General features: G+C 42.5%; 1 protein-coding gene across 2 annotated transcripts in view; it reads right to left on the minus strand.

Annotated features, from left to right (window-relative positions):
* The window catches only part of LOC126354481 (acid sphingomyelinase-like phosphodiesterase 3a), a 1087830-nt gene that overhangs the window by 157813 nt on the left and 909238 nt on the right, over nucleotides 1-20779 (minus strand). The window lies entirely within an intron of this gene.

Raw genomic sequence — 20779 nt, forward strand, 5'->3', positions numbered from 1 at the left:
TCCCATAGTGTTCAGAGCCATTTGAACCATTTGATTATCATTCAAAGCGACTGTGAACAGGAGTGGTATATATTCCACAAGTATAATTATCATGATAAATAAAAAAGTGTTGTTATACATAAAAATTTAGTCAAGATCATTACCATCGACGGACCTACTATTGCGTGCGTAACGTACACCGCTATAGAACAAGCAAGGCGAGTGGGAAGGTCATTCGCGACATCTGCCTGCACTCTACATGTGTTATCGCAATGCTCCTGTGAAGAGTCAGCCTATTACAAGCAGCACGTATCATCATGCTCTCTGCAGTAGTATCACAGGAAGTATTTCAGCTCCTATAATATGACATTTGTAGCAGGTGAAACAACTGTCACAAACACATGACATCACACAGTACCTCAGCCCACAACAGCCTGCTTAGCTGAGGGGTACTCAGTTTGCAGCGGGTCCTGGTTCGATTCTTGGGCAGCTAGGATATTTTCTCCACCAGTGGACTGGGTATTGTGTTATCATTATCGTCACCGACACGCTAGCCTCCCAATGTGGCGTCACCTCAATAAGATTGGCAACTCGGCGGCCGGACTCCCCTCAGATGAGAATTCTTGGCCAACGATACCACAGTATCATTTAATTTCATTTTCTCAGCATCCGAACAAATTGTCTGACCTAAATCACAACTCAGACAAAATCTCTAAATCAATACACGACGAATATCGACAGACATAAGTGTATAGACACAACGATGTTGCAGCTCTACAGTTTCTACAGACCTACGATCCAGGTAAAGAAAAAAGAAAATGAAAGTGAGAGCGAATCAAATGACAGTAATACAGACAACGATGAGCAACATAAAACTGATTAGAATAAGTTATTCTAAGAGAGAAATAATAGTGTACCATGAACGTATAGCCCCTTGTATGAAAACCAAAGAGGCAAAATGTGTCATAATGTGTCGTAATGGAATGAATCAATCACTGTACAGCAGCGCTATTAGTGGACGATGTAACAGCGCATTACATGATTGCAGTAATTACAGTGAATTTAGTATTAGAAACATTAGTTCATATGTAGTAGCAGTAATACACTACGTATTCAACTGGGGACCTAGAAACGACGGAGAGGCTTCGTCACCACCGTAGTCCTCAGTAGTGCACAACCCCTCAGCAGTCCACCCACCCCACCGCCGCCCAACACCGAGCCCAGATTGATTGTGCGGTTCGGCCCCCAGTGGACGCCCCCCCCCCCCCCCCCCTCCAAAGCGGACAGAGGTTCAGGAAATTCCCTTGCCGTTGGGATGGGAAACTGCCCATACAAGCAGAAGATTCAGAAATGATCAACGGCATGAGGAGGACGCAGAAGGCAATCGAAACTACCGCAGTAAATACTGTATATCCACAGGGCGTGTGGCCTGTAATTGAAAAAGTGTCATGATGATCTCTCCATTGGTAAAAGATTCCTCAATATTCCCCATTCGGATATTAAAGAGGGGTTGCCAAAGGGGAGGTGACCATGAGAAAAAGTTTGAATGACCGACGAAAGGATAACGTTCTACGAGTTAGGACATGGAATGTCAAAAGCTTGAATGTTGTAGGGAAGCTAGAAAAATTGATAAGAGAGTAGCAATGGCTCTCTCCAGAAATAGTAATGGTCAGTGAAGTGAAATGGAAAGACAAAGATTTATTGTCAGTCACCAGATAGGCAATTCTTACGTTGCGATTGATAATGGAAGCAAGACTAACGACAAATCAAAACATGTTCATAGGACTTGTCGACCTGGAAAAAGCGTTCGGCAATGATAAATGGTGCAAGCTGTTAGAAATTCTGAGTAAAATATGGGTAAGGTATAGGGGGAGACGGGTAATATACATTATGTACATGCTCCAAAAGGAAACAATATGAGGGAAAGATCAAGAACGAAGTGTTTGGATTAAAAAGGGATGAAATCTCTCTAGGTTGAAGAAGCAGTGGCGGAATATAAGAAAGGTTCAGGAATGTCATTAAAAATCAAGGTGGAAAGATATAAATGATACCATTTTCTGAAGGCATTGCTATCCTAGGTGAAAATGAAGAAGAATTAAATGAAATGCTGAATGGAATAAAGTCTAATGAGTACAGAATATGGAATCAGAGTAAAGCAAAGAAAGACAAAACGAATCACAAGTAGCAGAAGTGACAACAACGAGAAATTTACCATCAGTATTAATGGTCGCGAAGAAGATGAAGTTAATGAATTTTGTTTCCTAGGCAGCAAAATAACCAATGACGGACGGAGAAAAGAGGACATCAAAAGCAAGTTAATACTAGCAAAAAGGACATTCCTTGCCAAGAGAAGTCTACTGGTATCATATATAGGACTTAATTTTAGAAAGAAATTTCTGAGAATGTGCGTTTGGAGCACAGCATTGTATGGGGGAGCAACATGGACTACAGGAAAACTGGAGAAGAAGAGAATAGAACATAGAGATGCGGCGCTACAGAGGAATGCTGAAAATTAGATGCGCTGATAAAATAACGGAATGAGGAGGATTTGCGTAGAATCAGAGATGAAAGATGTATGTGGAACACACTGACAAGGAGAAGGGACGAGATGATAGGACATACGTTGAGACAGCAGCGAATGGCTTCCGTGGTACTAGAGGGAGTAGTAGAGGGCAAAAACTGTAGAGAAAGAAGATATTGGAATATATCCAGCAAATAACTGAGTACAAAAATTGCGAGTGTTCCTCTGAGAAATGAAGAGGGTGGCACAGGAGAGGAATTCGTAGTGGGGCCACATCAAACCAGCCAGAAGACGACTACAAAAAAAGTCTTCTATTTTGATAAAAAGCGTCGTATTCCTCTTAAGATCGATCTACACAATCAAGGATCTAACCATTTGCTGAGATCTTCCATAGGCCTTTCCGGTCTTCACATTTAGCTGAACACTCTCAGTGACTTGTGTTACATTCAGTTACAAAAGAGTGTTTTACCCTGCTTATTCGATGGAAGTGGAACTATTCCGCGAAATTTTCCCAGCTATAGTTACTGGATAGTCAGTGAAACAGGGAGAGAAAGACAGGGGGAACCTTATTAACGTATTATCGTCATGCCGCGAGTTGGCTTATTGGTCGTTGTTTGTAGCCCTCGCACACCGTGGTACCGTATTTGCTTTTTTGGTGGCGGCAGAAAATGAAGCTCGAATCGTTTAGCCGTTTTCTTTATTCGTGTTACATTCTTTCTTGGAAATTTCTATTCCTCTTTTCGGAGTTTCTTTTCTCTATATGTTGGTTTTATTGGCCAGCACACGTACGTTGTCGGTCTGTGTTTCGGCAATCCTGATTTTCTACTACTATTAGATTTCACATTTTGTTTTAACCCAGTGCGTAATTCTCTTACACAGTTCTTCTTTAACTATTTAAACACGCAAATTTCTAATTTGATGTTAAAAAATTTACGTGAGCACGTAATGATGCAAGTAGCAGATGGCAGCACGTTGAAACAGTTTTTCTTTAATTCATTCAGATGCCTGTTGCTTCGCTTCAGATTCTCCAACTCTTCTGATACTGCAAAGACACTCCGACGTGTTTTCCTGAAATACGCATCTAATAATTTCTTCTGTAGTTAAATATCTATCATAGTTTTACAAACTGAGTCGTAATCACCAGTAGAAATAATGATGCTGGAAGCGTAGGATTCATTGTTATGATTTCAGCCTGTCATCACAAAAATCGTTGACTACAACTGAAAAATCAGGTATCTATCACATTCTTGCTAATATTATCATCCCCTGGTCATTTTCATGTTTGCTCTCTTTTCTACTGTAAGGCTCGAGTTTCGTGATGAAGTGTTTGAAGAGAAGCATGATAATCCAGATAGGCTACTTTCTTTCTTACAGAATTATGCGTCGCAATGAATAATTCAAGCGCTGATTATGCATTCCTTGAGAATTCATTAGCAGCGAACGCGAGGTGCATCAAGTGCAATGGGTTGACAGCCGAGAACAGCTCGCTGTCACATAGCAAGTGCGCCGCATTATAAGCACACTCAAGTTATTTCAATGTTCAGTTTCCACGCTTCTTGTGAAGGCAAATCAGCCACGAACCAGTGGTAATGAATAACGACTGTCCTCAGGATTCTGGACTGACTTAATATCGTTATGCCAGATGCAAATGTCAGCAAACAATTCTTTTAAAGTTTTTTTGATGACTGAACTATTAGATGACCTAATTAGTATTCTCTTACTCATCACTGTAGACGCAACATGCAGCATCGAGAGTTTATTCACAATTACAAAATGCATTCTACGAATGATTTCATTATACCTTAAAAATCCGAGAGGCACCTCTATGTTATTGTGTGCATTGGTCACGCTGATCATCCGGATAATGGGACTTTCGCCAATAAGAATGAGATAAGGAATGGACTTCAAACATAAGTTTATCATTTTGATCCGTCCATTTGTAGAAAATTGGGAACGTCACTATTTCAATAATCGGCCTGCGGTTGAGGACGAGTGTGTGAGAAACTGACAATCCGTAAGAAATTTTTCATGATGCTTCCTGTCCTGGTGTAAGCTGAACAGCGATTTTGGTCAGAATGGAAAACATCGTTTGTCCTCGCGAGAGCGTAATACGTTAGCTGTTCTCAATACGCAAAATATGTATGCGTTAGGATCAGCTACACCTCACATTGCTCGCTGACTACTTTGCTGCAAACAGGGTAGAAGTGTCGTTAAGTGTGTGGTTTACAGAGATGCAGCTCTGTTTAATGTGGATATATTCCAGGAATAAGCCATCATTACGACAATGAATCTTCTAATCTTTCATCATAAGATGATAAGTTTTGCTTAGATTAGATTTGCTACTTATTTAATACACTACTATTAAGGAGTTTCTCGAGGATGTAGGTCAGGTGTGGTAAAAAACTGAAGCTTCTATGATCGTTTACTACGCAACGTGCAATGAATTTGTTAACAAAATTGCATGATTAGTGCGATCAACGTTAGAACACTGATCAGTAGTTTATCAGATAATTGTCTAAAAAACGACTTAAGAGTTGAGCGTCTACGATTGTAAGAATCCGAGATAATCCACAGAGTAGTTTCAGAAATCTGAAATAGAATTCGTGACGAAGAAGACATCATTATCCCAGGATTTTGCGACTTTTATGTAGAGAAGTGAGATCAAGATTTTGCAACTTTTGCTTAAAGAAGTGAGATCAATGGTTGCAAGAAGCCATATAGACAGTCATTTTCCCTCTGCTCTATATTTTCTCTGGACAGGGAGTGGCCAAATTCTGTAGCAAGCATACTACAGCTCTGTGCTGCACAAGAAATCTAGACGAACGGGCTGGAGCTCAAGTACGTGCGAATAAAGTGTTTTATGTCGACACGTCGTTTAGTGATACTGTCGTTGAAAAGTGTTTCCAGTCAGCAGCGCAAAATTGTCTATAATAGGTATGCCAAACTTATGAAGCGAAAGTGGCACTTCATCGACAACGAATATCTTTAAATACCAATGCCAAACGACGTGTTATTTGTATTGTGAGTGAAATAACACATTTGCAGTTACCGGGCCCTGTTTATTTATTTCCTCAACGCATTTCGAAGGTTTAAACCACCACCATCTGGCGGTTTCATGCGGATTAATTGGCGTGTTCCAAGTTTGGAGTACCGTCTGGTAGAGTGTCCAGTGATCAGCGCCTACTATCCCTGTCATATTACAACATATACCACAAAGCCTGTACCAAGTGTGATGATGTTGTATGCGTGCCGTAACACGACAAGGTAACGAGGCTGTGATTATTAGATGCAGGACCACATGTTACTACCAAATTGTAACACAACAGACATACGCCATATTAATCCATATAAATCCACCTGACGAAGGAGTTGTGAACCTTCGAAACGCTTATGCAGATAAATATACAGTTACTGGTAGAGTAAATTTGCTACTTAGATCGATATCAGTATCAGTGAATTTAAAGGTCTACGTGTGTGTATGCGCGCGCGCATGTGTGTGTGTGTGTGTGTGTGTGTGTGTGTGTGTGTGTGTGTGTGTGTGTGTTTGAATTTCTAAACGACCAAACTGCTGAGGTTATCGGTACCTAGACTTACACACTACTTAAACTAAGCTATTCTAAGAACAACACACACACCCATGCCCGAGGGAGAACTCGAATCTCCGGCGGGAGGGGCCGCGCAGTCCGTGATATGGCGCCTCAAACCGCGCGGCCACTCTGCGCAGCAGTGGATACCAAGTAACCGTAGCAGTAGACACACATATACGTGCAAGAATGAGAAACGCGAAAGAACCTTGGTTAACATTAAATATGCTTTAGTTCATCGATGAAAAAAAGAAACACAAAAATCTTCAGTGAAAGAACAGTATGCATCAGTGTAAGTCTCTGACAAGAGGAGTTAATAGGTGCTGGGGAGCAGAAGTGAAGTCAACGTAAAAAAAAAAAAAAACTGAAGCAATGGAGTTATTAACAGTCGTCATGAGAACAGATTCGGTTACAGATAAGTGAAAATAAATTTCACCGAAATTAAAAACAAATGCGTTACTTTAATGAGAGCAAAGTTCGGTGCACTGTTAAATGTGTATGTAGAAAGTAGGTCATACAAACAGAAGGAGCTATCTACTGACATGATTTCAGAGGATATGAGTATCGTATTGTATGAAATATGGTTCACAATATGAGAGACAGAGTTTGACAGAATACCCGCGAATAAACAAAGCAGTAATGAAAGGTAACTTTCCTTCGCATTTTTAAAGTAATTGAGACCATAGGCAGCCAAATAATTATTTAAGTTAGTGTAGAACAGTGGTACCTAACCTTTTAGCTTACGTGGGCCGCACTGGAAGGAGATGAGAATTTCTGGGCGCTCGTAATTTTAGCACAAACATTAACCACTGAAAAAAAGAAAAAGGTGGACCAAACGAAGAACCTGGTGGCGAGAGTTTCAAACTGAAAATATTCATTTAGTCATTACTTTACATGAACAGAATGTTATGGACATTTTTTTTACCGATCGTCTGATAGATGCTCACTTCTTGGGCCGTAATGATGGATGGACGTCGATGTGAGGTATGTTCCACGTTTTGTAATCAATTATTCAAAATTACAGTCACAATCGCATTATTCATTTTGTCGCCAACCGTTTTCAACCCGCGATGAGGTCATCTTCAGGGCAATTTACACTCTTAAGTTATCACATTAGTAAGTAATCATGTACGTAATCTACAAGCAATAAGTCAAAGTTACATAAATAAACTGATTTTTATACCCATTTGGTCGTTCGCTGGCGTCGTCACCCTTCCTGTGAACGGTTGGTTACTACGCATGGTTGGTTCTCTGCATGAACTTAAATAATGGCCAACAACACGAGGGCAGCCGCTAACGCCCTCCACGGTGACATGCTTAAGGAAAAAATCGTAAATTTTAAAGTTTGTTCGAGTTGTAATATAAAACATAATAAATAATAATTATAACTAATTGAATCTCGAGAAATTTACAATTATTTAAAATTCATTTTTCACATCCTTTGTGGATAGACTAGAGCCCTCTATCTTTTGTGGTAGGATGCCGTTGCCATGGGCGACAGTATAATACATGATTACTTACTAATAGTATAGCTTTGCAGTCTAAATTGCCCTGAAGGTGACCCCATCGCAGGTTGAAACCGGTTGGCGACAAAATAAATAAGGCGATTGTGAATGTCATTTTGAATAATTGACTATAAGTAAACCAATCGCTGTTATCTACACACAACTATGTTGTCTAAAAACTTATCCATGCTCTGTAATGCAAAATGTTGGAGGGGCGTTCAGGAAGTAACGCAACACTTTTTTTAAAAAGCAGGTTGGTTTTATTCGGACATCCTATACAATACTTTTTTCCACTCTCTTATGGCTACAAAAACCTTATTTTTCAAGACAATCTCTGTTCATCGCGAAGGTCTTACGCCACCTTGTATTGTATTGCACTGTATGTTAACCGGAAGCCTAGAATCTGCAGAGAGGCTCCGTCCGCGCCGCAGCCACAGTGGTCCACAACCCCACGACGACTACCGCAGTCCACTTCACTCCTTCGCCGCCCCACACTGAACCACTCTTTCAGGGTTATTGTGCGGTTATGCCTCCGGTGAACCCCTCCAGGGAACGTCCCACACAAGACGAGTGCAACCCCTATGTTTGCATGGTAGAGTAATGGTGATGTACGCGGACGTGGAGACCTCGTTTGGGCACAAGTCGCCGACACAGTGTAGCTGAGGCGGAATAACGGGATCCAGCCCGCATTCGCCGAGGCAGAGGGAAAATCGCCTAAGAACCAGCCACAGACTGGCCGGCTCACCGGACCTCGACACCGCCGGGAGGATTCATGCCGGGGACCAGGCGCTCCTTCCGAATCCGGAAAGCCGTGCGATTCGGAGAGCCGTGCGTTAGATCTCACGGCTAACCGGACGGGCTTACGCTATCTTACTTGGAGGGCCTGTATGCCCGCATAACAGCAATTCTCGTCGACGTCGGAGCCAACATCTTGCTGCGTCAATAACCCCCCATCATCCACGGACTACATTGGGCCACACACATGGAAACTGCATTGGGCCACACACATGGAAATCGGAAAGCTTCTTCGTGAGCTTCTGTCTGGGGCGCAGAACCGTGTAAGGCCATGCGTTGTCGTAGAGGAGGAAAAGTTTGTATTTTGGCGCCAACGGACTCGCTGAAGTCATTTCTTCAGTTAACTGATGGCAGCACAATACATTTCAGAGTTGATCGTTGCGCTATGAGGAAGTGCGTGAAACAGAACAATCCTTTCAGTGTCCATGAGGACCATCGCCATGAATTTACCGGCTGAGACTGATGCTCTGAACTTTCTCTTCGGATAAAGGGTGGTGTGGCGCCTCTCCATTGACTACCGTTTCGTTTCCGGTTAGAAATGATGGATCCATGGTTCAACACCAGTGACGATATTCGTCAAACGCTTGTCACAGCCTCGTGACGCGCAGGGAATTCCGCACAGGTGGTCCTCCGTTGCTCATGATGTTTTTCTGTTAGGCTGCGAGGAACCCAACGGGCATACACCTTCGAGTAAACCAACTGGCGGACGTGAGTGTCAGCACTACCAACGGAGTCGTCCAGCTGAGCAGCGAGGTGTCTTATTGTGATACGTCGATTACCTCGAATGAGAGTTTCCACACTTTCCAACATTGCGGGAGTCACAGCTGTGGGTGGCCGGCCGGCACGTGGGGTTCGAAGATAATGACTCCTCGCTCAACAACTCACCATGCTTTTATTTACTGCAAGGTCTCCGTAGATATTCTGCAAGCACCTGTGGATATCTGTGAAGCTCTGGTTTTCTGTCAAAAAGGAACTGCATGGCTGCTCGCTGCTTGGAACGCACATCCTTTAAAGACGCTCTTTTGGAGGCTACGTATAGCGCCGTCAGCTGTCGTAACTTGTGAGGTAACGGGCGAGTTGCGGCGCCCTGGGAAGTTCAGAGTTGGCGGCCACCGCCCGGGCCGCTGGGCAAGCCGTGGCTCGTTAGAAACCGCGTGATGCCGCACAACGGCCGGACCACGTGGTCCATCGCCCACGTGTCTGGGAATTCCATAGTGACGCTGTGTCGGTGAAGGAGACACGCCCGGAGTGCCAAAGTTGGTGGACTTTGAGAAACCATCATGGCAGACATTTCACAGTTAGTATGGAAATTAATAGTAGCCCGATGAATCATGGTACCTCAAAAAGAAGCATGTACTTTACTATTATTTGCACGACGATTCTGGTGGTGTAATCAGATTTTCAATATCTTTATTAGTTTAAAGTTAAGTATATGACAGTAAATTATACAACTAACACCCAGCAAAGAATTTCCAAAATATAAATGCTTCATCCAATTTTGTCGATTGCCATATCTTTAGAAAGCTATTAGTGGAAACCTAAATTGGTATAAATTACCGGTATGTAAATAGAATCGTGCATGAGTTATAGGAAATCAAAGTGGCCGGTTACTATCGATCGCGTCAGGCCGTAAGTACTCCACAGTTAGACGAAATTACGGTAGCAGTATGCTTATAAATATACTTTATTCATCAATGTCTTTGTTTACATCCGATATATACTATTCATGAAGAAATTGGTTAGGTACTTCCCGTGTTTTAGAAAGCACAGAAACATTAAGCTACTGCCTTACTTTTTGTTCTATTCCTTTGATATATGTTTATTTAATTTTTTTATGTATCTAATAATGTGTGTTAAAGCGTGTTTATGGTCTAGCCGCGGGAATATTTATTTAATTTCAAGTTATTTAAAAGTAAATCCAGTATTTCGTATTTTTCATTATCTTTGTGTGTGGGCGTTGGCTTGAAGAGTGGCCGGAGCGCTCTAGCCAATCACAACGATCGTCTCTGGGGAGGACATGAGGTAGTTATGAGCAGGACGGCAGTTCGGGACAGGACACGGAAAGTGCTGGACGGCGTGGCGGACGCGCGGCCTAAACGAAGACGTCGACAGTGAAGCAGTTTGCGCATGGTCGCGGAGGATAATAATACACTCCTGGAAATGGAAAAAAGAACAAATTGACATCGGTGTGTCAGACCCACCATACTTGCTCCGGACACTGCGAGAGGGCTGTACAAGCAATGATCACACGCACGGCACAGCGGACACACCAGGAACCGCGGTGTTGGCCGTCGAATGGCGCTAGCTGCGCAGCATTTGTGCACCGCCGCCGTCAGTGTCAGCCAGTTTGCCGTGGCATACGGAGCTCCATCGCAGTCTTTAACACTGGTAGCATGCCGCGACAGCGTGGACGTGAACCGTATGTGCAGTTGACGGACTTTGAGCGAGGGCGTATAGTGGGCATGCGGGAGGCCGGGTGGACGTACCGCCGAATTGCTCAACACGTGGGGCGTGAGGTCTCCACAGTACATCGATGTTGTCGCCAGTGATCGGCGGAAGGTGCACGTGCCCGTCGACCTGGGACCGGACCGCAGCGATGCACGGATGCACGCCTTGACCGTAGGATCCTACGCAGTGCTGTAGGGGACCGCACCGCCACTTCCCAGCAAATTAGGGACACTGTTGCTCCTGGGGTATCGGCGAGGACCATTTGCAACCGTCTCCATGAAGCTGGGCTACGGTCCCGCACACCGTTAGGCCGTCTTCCGCTCACGCCCCAATATCGTGCAGCCCGCCTCCAGTGGTGTCGCGACAGGCGTGAATGGAGGGACGAATGGCGACGTGTCGTCTTCAGTGATGAGAGTCGCTTCTGCCTTGGTGCCAATGATGGTCGTATGCGTTTTTGGCGCCGTGCAGGTGAGCGCCACAATCAGGACTGCATACGACCGAGGCACACAGGGCCAACACCCGGCATCATGGTGTGGGGAGCGATCTCCTACACTGACCGTATGGTGATCGTCGAGGGGACACTGAATAGTGCACGGTACATCCAAACCGTCATCGAACCCATCGTTCTACCATTCCTAGACCGGCAAGGGAACTTGTTGTTCCAACAGGACAATGCACGTCCGCATGTATCCCGTGCCACCCAACGTGCTCTAGAAGGTGTAAGTCAACTACCCTGGCCAGCAAGATCTCCGGATCTGTCCCCCATTGAGCATGTTTGGGACTGGATGAAGCGTCGTCTCACGCGGTCTGCACGTCCAGCACGAACGCTGGTCCAACTGAGGCGCCAGGTGGAAATGGCATGGCAAGCCGTTCCACAGGACTACATCCAGCATCTCTACGATCGTCTCCATGGGAGAATAGCAGCCTGCATTGCTGCGAAAGGTGTATATACACTGTACTAGTGCCGACATTGTGCATGCTCTGTTGCCTGTGTCTATGTGCCTGTGGTTCTGTCAGTGTGATCATGTGATGTATCTGACCCCAGGAATGTGTCAATAAAGTTTCCCCTTCTTGGGACAATGAATTCACGGTGTTCTTATTTCAATTTCCAGAAGTGTATTTGGTAGTGCCGACCTGTGCACTTGTCACATTTCCGTGGCTTCAACAGTGAAGACGTAGTGTGCGATTAGAAGTGAATATCTTGCGAGCTATATTGTTGTTCATAGCAAATTACGTGCAGTAGGAATCTATTGTATCTCTGTTATTCAACTGATATTTTATTTAGTAGCTAGACCATCGACTCCAACAAGTGTTTGGCAGAAATATACCGCATTCTCAAAAGTACTTCTACTATTGTACTCATCATTTAAAGTCGTTAAGATAGAACCAGAAGATTTTATTTAATTGCAGTCCCTCATTTATAAATGTCTATATTACGTTCAAAATTCGCAATTGCCGAGAGATGAGAACCTTCGACCATTCGATTCATGTGTCTATTCATATTGTATACTGTAGACTCAGCAACATTTGGCTTGTAATGCGGCAGCTACGTATGCCAACCCTTAAACAACGAAACCAGCCAAAACATTTAATGTGGAAACTCTGAGTCAGAGGTTGCGTAGTTGGTGGCCACCACACCTCATTCCATTCACTTTCTATTTGGAAGCCCGCAAACGTCATGAAACTTTGGGGTTGAAGCGTAAATGTTCCACAATGTCCCACGGCGAACTCCGCGTTTTTTCAGTTACATTAACTGAGAAAAGAGAAATGTATTGTATTCCTTATTGAAGGCTCCTCGTAGAAACTGCATCATGTGAATTGTTTGCTCGATCTAAAAAGTAAGACATTGGTGCTGTCCCAGTACATTCGGAAGGGGTATTACAACTCTTGCATTACTTGCCAGTAGAAGTAAAATGACGCGAAAAAACAACTGTACAAAGCTTTCTTTTCAGTGGAACACCTGCAGGTCTCAGTTTCCAGTGTTTCCGGGAGTTCAGAAACAGGCACAATGCTGTTCGCGTATGACTTTCATTTTCTCGGTTAGGGCCGTGCTGCGGCGGCTGCTGTACTTCCAGCGCCCTGTGCCCCGCGATAGCCCACAGCCGCCCGTCGTTCGGCCCCCGCTGGCGGCCATTGTAGCGGCATAATGGCGACCGCCCCGCCCGCGGCGCTCTATAAATCAAGAGCTCTCTATTGTCGGCGAAATAAAATTTGTTGTGCTCGCACCTGCCTGCCGCCGCCCACAATGGAGACAAACGGCTCCTCCGCGCAAACACTGCTGTACCGGAGAATTCGCCCGCATGAATTTTCCGCAGAATTTCCCAGCAGAAATTCTCCGCAGACGCCTGTCAGGGTTGCGGACCGAGAGCGTTACTCACCAGTAGCTGGCTGGACGTGCGAGGCAGGGCTATGCCACAGGAACGGCCTCTATTCTGTCACGTGACCTACGCGTCACAATTCTGAGTTACTGTAGTACAGGCGTTGTTTGAAATTATGACATACACGTTCGCACAACACGAACACAAAACTGATTTATCAAATGTGTCTAGCCAGCCACACGTTCTGCATGCTCTGTGGAACGTCAACCACGTATTGAGAATCTCGTACTAAATATTTAAGTAGCAGTGGAGAGGATAACGGCAGGTCATAGCTACAAAAATGTGTAACAGGGAGATCGATAACATTAGAAATTCTTTCGACGAAGAATAAAAATTACGACTAGGTAGAATAAGACGAGGCGTAATTAAAGCCAAAAATTAATTTTTAAATATTTTTAGTTAGCCGGCGGCTGTGGTGGTGCGGTTCTATGCGCTTCAGTCCGGAACCACGCAGCTGCTACGGTCACAGGCCCGAATCCTGCCTCGGGCATGACGTGTGTGATGTGCTTAGGGTAGATGCGTCTACGTAGTTCCAAATGTAGGGGACTGATGACCTCAGATGGTAAGTGCCCTAGTCCTTATAGCCATTTGAACCATAGCTATAGTTATTGCGTACCAAAAATAAATATTTATTCCATATGCGTTCGGACTGCGGATGAGATATGACGATTACTAGACGTTGCTCATCTATACACGTATTTTCCCCACTTCTTTGACTAAACAATTAACAGCGTTAATGACGTACTAACTACGACCAGTATTGCAATTTCTGTTAAAGGTAGGTGAGGCCCAGCATCAGGGGTAATTGCAGAGTGGTTCTATCAAAACTTCCTGCAAATGGTCCAGCTAGCTTTTTTAATTTCTGCTACAGTTATTATGGTTCCGAGCCACAGTATACAAAACAGAAATTTAGCAGGAAAGCTTTGTTGTCCATCTGTCCTTCCGTTAGTTGGTATCCCTTTTCTTAGGAACATGTAAGAGTATCAAACTCAAATTCACGTCACGTATTAAGCCATATGGTCCCGTGGCGGTGTAAAAATCTTACGTTTCTCAGCAAATGCAGTCAGGCGATACGACCATTTATGTCACACATTTTGACACTCTGAAACCTACTCGTCAAAACCTATGGGGTACCTCCCGTTGACGTAGAATCATGAAACTTGCCAATACGAAAAGTTTCGCTGTACAAGCAAAGAAAAAAACTGAAAATTGTTATTTTGTAATTATATCATACATACATAAAATTTTTTGCTATTTTATCAGTCTCTCTGTGTCCATCAGTCTGTCTCCTGAGTAGATTGTCGTATCAGGTTCAGATTTATATCACGAACTGAAGTCTATGGCGCTGTGGCTGTGTTAGAAATGTAAGCTACCAAGTCTATGCAATCCAAAGGTTCGGTCATGCACGCCACATGTTTTGATGTAAATACATAAAACTGCAACCAGTAACGTTTTCGAATACTTATTTATTATTCCGTGAACTGGTTTTCACTCACAAATTCCCATACGGTACTTCCCATTGATCTAGCATCATGAAATTCGGCAAAATGTAGGTTTTTATGGTACAGGAAACTTAAAAAACTGAAACCGGTTAAACTGTAATTACACTGGGTGAAAACATCTCTTTGCCGTGTGCCAATACATTGCATTCATCATCCGTCAAAAGCGTTTTATTTCTGTCTTAAGATATTACTTCATGCAAATATGAAACGTAAGTCTTTGTGATTTTTCAGTAAGTAAATAAAAATGTGTTATTAAATCGTCCCTCTCTCCTTACATAAACAGAAACACCCTGCACACTTCTTTTTATATGTCTGCGCGAGTCGGAAAAGCTTCTGCAGAGATTTTGTTACGGTCTTGGAAAATCCAGGAGCAATTTCTTGACAGTAACGATATCGGTATCAGACAAAAGTCGACGAGGTTCTCGATTCTCACACTTAGTACGCGAGACCTGCTAGCACTTGGTCAAAATTTTATTCTCAGCATTGTTCTCCAGTATTACATCTCATCATCTCTATTCTTTTATCTAGTTTTCCAGCAGGCCGTCATTCATTTCCTTAAAATGCTCTTTAAAAAACTGACATAATGACAAACGAAGTATGCGGCTCTATAAATGTCCGTATAGTCAATTTTTATGTCAAAAACAACTTATAACTACAGTGTCCCTGTAACTGGTACCGGCGTTTTAGTTCTATCTTAATATTAATCCATTAACAGTTTCGTCATGTTAAATATATTGAAGTTTCGCATTCAGAACATCATGATTCTTCTACTGTGAAACGGCATGACGTGTAGTTCATTGACGCAATTTCAGCACTTAATGGTTTTTAGAGGTCATAACTTGAATTTATATTGCATGACGAAGATGGAAATAAATGTAGGAAACCGAACATGTTAACAATTTAGTTATAAGGCGATCTTGACGCAATAAATATTCATTGCATAAAATGATCTTCTCCAGAAGCAAGTTCTCGGAAAATTCTTGTTACAATTAAGGTCTACGTATGATACGCCAACACCTCTTTCAGCGAGATATGCAGCGTTTTCCCGTGCTTATTTGCTTCTCCAATCCTCTCTGATTCCTGGGAAAAAGAAGTTGCTATTACATCGGACTTAATTTTAGTAAGAAGCTTCTAAGAACCAAGATCTTTCAGAAAACCTAAAAAAAAAGACAGTCGATATATTTGAGAGAGAGTACTATACACTAATGTTGAAAATTAGGTTTACTGATCAGATACGAAGTCAGAAGGGTTTATGCACAATCGGCAAAGAGCCGAACATGTGGGAAACATTGGCAAAAAGATGAGACCCGAAGGCAGACAACACTTCTTAAGCCATCAAGGAATAACTTATATGTTACTAGAGGAAATTGTACATAGTAAAAATGGTAGGGGAAGACTAAGATTGGAATACATTGAGCAAATAATTTAGGATATTTGGTGCAAGTACTACACAGAAATGAAATGTTTGGGGCAGGACAGGTAGTCGCAGCAGACCACAAGAGACAGGTAGTCGTGGCAGGCGACGTCAAACTGGTCAGAAAACTGACGTCCAAAAGAAGTGGGAGACTAGTTTGTACAATTTGCTTAAAACTGGTAAAATATTTAAAAGCATAAGTGGATCATGGCATTGCTTGGAAATAGGTTGATGGGTGAGAAAAAAGTTGTACCAGTGTGGTTCGTCGACAGAAAGAACATCGTGGAAGTAGAAGACAGTTCTGGTATGTCACCGGCCTCATTACACTGTGAAATTGGTTGGAAAGTGTTAGAGTGCTATGTACACCAAATAATGTCGTCCTGTAGACGAATGGTATTAAAGTCTCTGCCGTCAGGATACTTGCATAGTACAGGACTCATCTGATATTTCGCCAACGATTTTTGGGGGTGGTACACATATGAATATGTACATAGGGAATATGCAGACTGACAGCCAAACGATGTTTCTAGTCGGATGTCCTCACTGCGAGCAAATAGGGAGTAATGGACAGAGGACACTACATCGCAGTGTGCTGCGTGTGGGTATTCGGGTTGGGTGAGAGGTGACCTCGGATGGCCAAAGACTTGTAAATATAATCGGAAGAGAAAATTAGAATATATCACCCATGGGCGATATCATTAGAGATGTAGCGATGTGGAATAGTGCGGGATTAGATAAGCACTGAGAAAAATTCGCTTTGACCGTTTCTATGATCTCAGCAGTCACCTCAAATCATTGGCGAGAACAACCGATACTAATTCAGGACTGACTTACAAGTTTTAAAGTCGTCCCGACATCTAATGCAGTGTTTTAAGTAGAAGTCGGCTAAAAACCCAAAGCAGCACAGGTTCTTTACATGTAGCAAGTAACAGCTTAATATTAACTAATAACAGAACAGTAAGAGAAATCCAAAACTAGAATGGGAAAAAATGAAATGTAGTATGAATCTGTCTGACAGCTCATATTGTAGAACAAGCGCTGGAAAACATGACCGAAAGTTGCTGCTCGGATTTTCACAAAACTTTTGAAAAATAGAAGTCCGCTCTTAAGAAAACAACAGCAAATGTTCTTCTGCGCAGCTAGACAGTTTTTGTTATCAATCAACGTTCTCGTAAGGCTCCTCTTCAAGACCTTATTTTTTATGGTTCAATTGGCTCTGGGCACTACGGGACTTAACTTCTAAGGTCATCAGTCCCATAGAACTTAGAACTACTTAAACGTAACTAACGTAAGGACATCACACACGTCCATGCCCGAGGCAGGATTCGAACCTGCGACTGTAGCGGTCGTGGGTTTCCAGACTATAGCGCCTAGAACCGCTCGGCCACCTAGGCCGGCATTTTTTTTTTTTTTTGTTTTTTTTTTGTTTATCGCCTGGTCTCCAGAAAGGACACGCCAAACACGTAGTTGGTATATTTAAATTTTAAGGGGTTTTGTCTAATGTCAGGTTGTAAGTAGGCTTTTTAGGTTTTTTATTGGTAATGCCACGTAGCGCTTTGTTTGAAAATCATTGGCTGTGCTGTGTGCAGTCTGCGGCTAGTTTGCATTGCTGTCCGCCATTGTAATGTAGGGCAGTTGGCTGCTAACAGCGCGTAGCGTTGCGCAGTTGGAGGTGAGCCGCCAGCGGTGGTGGATGTGGGGAGAGAGATGGCGGAGTTTTGAAATTTGTAAGAATGGATGTCATGAACTGATATATATATATATATATATATATATATATATATATATATATATATATATATATATATATATATATTATGACTATTAAGGTAAATACATTGTTTGTTCTCTATTAAAATGTTTCATTTGCTAACTATGCCTATCAGTAGTTAGTGCCTTCCGTAGTTTGAATCTTTTATTTAGCTGGCAGTAGTGGCGCTCGCTGTATTGCGGTAGTTCAAGTAACGAAGATTTTTGGTGAGGTAAGTGATTTGTGAAAGGTGTAGGTTAATGTTAGTCAGGGCCTATCTTTTGTAGGGATTTTTGAAAGTCAGATTGCGTTGCGCTAAAAATATTGTGTGTCAGTTTACGCACAGTCATGTAGAATTTTTCTAAGGGGACGTTTCATATGTAGACCCTTAGCCGAGGATACCTCACTGGAATCTTCTTATTTTTTCCTTGTAGTTTGTGTAATTACCGTAGATTTTGTTTATTGCTACCGCATAATTGTAGAGAGAATCTCCTTTGTAGTTGTAGTCTTTCATTGTTGTACAGTAAAACAGTTATGGCGTGCATGTAGATTTGCACCAAGTATTTCGCAGCTACGCTTGCAATTAACTAGATATTATTATCAGTGCTATGTTAATGTGTTCTCTTATTTTTGCTCTTCAAATTGTGTTTTTCTGTGTTGTCGTGTGAAATATTGTGACAATAATGGCGTGTGAAAAACGTAATACTAGGCTCCAAAGTAAACTGAGACATGACAGTGAAGACGAAAGCAGTGTGTTAGCGCCACCATGTAATGAATTAACTAATGTCCAAAGTAGTAATTTGGTAATAGTGCATAGGGAAACGGAGCGGGCTGCAAATAATGGTGTAGGCAGTGAAACAGTTAGTGAGCAGGGCAGCATTATCGATCGTTCGGTCGGCAACAGCTCGCGTCAGGAATCCGAAATAACAGGACACAATCTTGCAAATACTGTACTTTCAGGTTTTGCGTCCTCATCGTTTTCTCAAATAAGTCAAGACACATTTTCTGTTTGTCAAAATGTGAATGTTGCCGGTGCAAATGCACTGCCGGAAAGCATAGAGGAACAGATTCCAGACACTAATACATTATTATTGCAATTAATGCAACAAATGAAACAAAATCATAGACAAACACAGCAACAGTTAGACACAATGGAACAAAATCTTCAAAAGTTAGACACAATGGAACAAAATCAGAGACAAACACAACAAAAGCTTCAAAAATTAGACACAATGGAACAAAATCTTCAAAAGTTAGACACCTTGGAACAAAATCAGAGACAAACACAGCAAAAGCTTCAAAATTTGACACACTGGAACAAAACCTTCGGAAGTTAGACGCCACACTTGAACAAACACGTGAATATTTAACTACTGAGTTACATAACATTGAATCGAAATGTCAAAAAATCTGTAATGACGTAAAAACACAAATTTGTGAGCATTTTCAAGCTATTTTTTCGTGGCATGAAAATGCATAACAGAATCAGGAAGCAGCCATAAAAGAACTGTAAACTATTGTTCGTGAAAATCACGACACCGTGCAAGCTAAAATGGACTCAGTTGCATCCACTGATTCGATTACGCAACTTGCAAGAACTCAGGAAAACTTAAAGGGCACAGTGGATTCGATTTCAACACAAATGGACACTCTGAAACTTGGTTCAGAAAAACACACTGAGGAAATGGATTCACTATCGGCGAAAGTAGCCGAACTTTCGGATCCGTTCACTAATTTATCTGCAAAGGTAGATGATGATCTGAATGCCACAAGACCTGTAGCCATCACTGACACAGAAGAGTATGAACAAATTAGAAAATTCAAACAAAATTAAAATCAAATCAATACACAGTACAAAAGAGAAATCCGGAAAGTACAAGATCAGTTCACGCAGGTAATACAAAAATTACATATTTCAGAGGACACTCGCGCTCCAACACGGGAAGAGGGACTTAGAAATACGGAAAAGCCACAAAATAATAACACAGGGAATTTCGGATATCATGAAAGACATTGGCAAGGTGCACCGAATTTTGAGATGGAACCGCCGACATGACGTAACAATGACCATATGCTACTCGCCGACAGGATGATTTTGACTATAAGCTGTTCATTACTACACGTAGGTTCAAAACATTTTAAAGTTCTGGCAACGACATTCATCCACGAGCATGGCTTCATCAATTCTCTCATTGTTTTCCTCCCAACTGGTCACCGCACCACAGATTAGAATTTATGTGTGGCTACTTGGAGAATGAACCAGGTGTAAGAATGCGATCGGCCATTCACGATTGTCACAGTGAAGGAGAATTTTATCATGCCTTCCTCTCAGCATATTGGTCTCAAGCTTCACAAGACCGAGTAAAACGTAACATCATGATGATGACACTTTGAACCATCTGAATTTTCCAGTCTTGTCAAATATTTTGAAGACACGTTGCATAAGAATCAATATCTCTCAAACCCATACAGCCCTTCAGAACTCATACGCATTTGCTTAAAGAAATTGCCGGAACATTTAAGGAATATTATTTTGGCAGAGCGTTGCAAAGACGACATTGAAGCTTTTCAGGGCCTCTTACAAGAATTAGAAATTGACAGAGACAGTCGCGGGATGCGAAAACAGGAAAACAATCACTACAGGTCACATCCGTCGCAATTCCGCGATGAAAGAAAAATAACTGGAGACGACAAGGCTATTCTCACATCACAAATCGTGACCAAAACAGACACCACCCATATGACAACCACTGGCAGAGTAACAGTTACAGAGAAAGATCGCATTTCCGTAGTAATGAAAATTACACAGACAATCATAGAAACAGACAATATGGCAACCAGAACTATTATTATCACGGGAGACAGAATAATTTCAGACGCAAGGGACCACCGCGCAGTGATAA

This window comes from Schistocerca gregaria, chromosome 1, assembly GCF_023897955.1.
Source record: "Schistocerca gregaria isolate iqSchGreg1 chromosome 1, iqSchGreg1.2, whole genome shotgun sequence".
Classification (NCBI taxonomy): domain Eukaryota; kingdom Metazoa; phylum Arthropoda; class Insecta; order Orthoptera; family Acrididae; genus Schistocerca; species Schistocerca gregaria.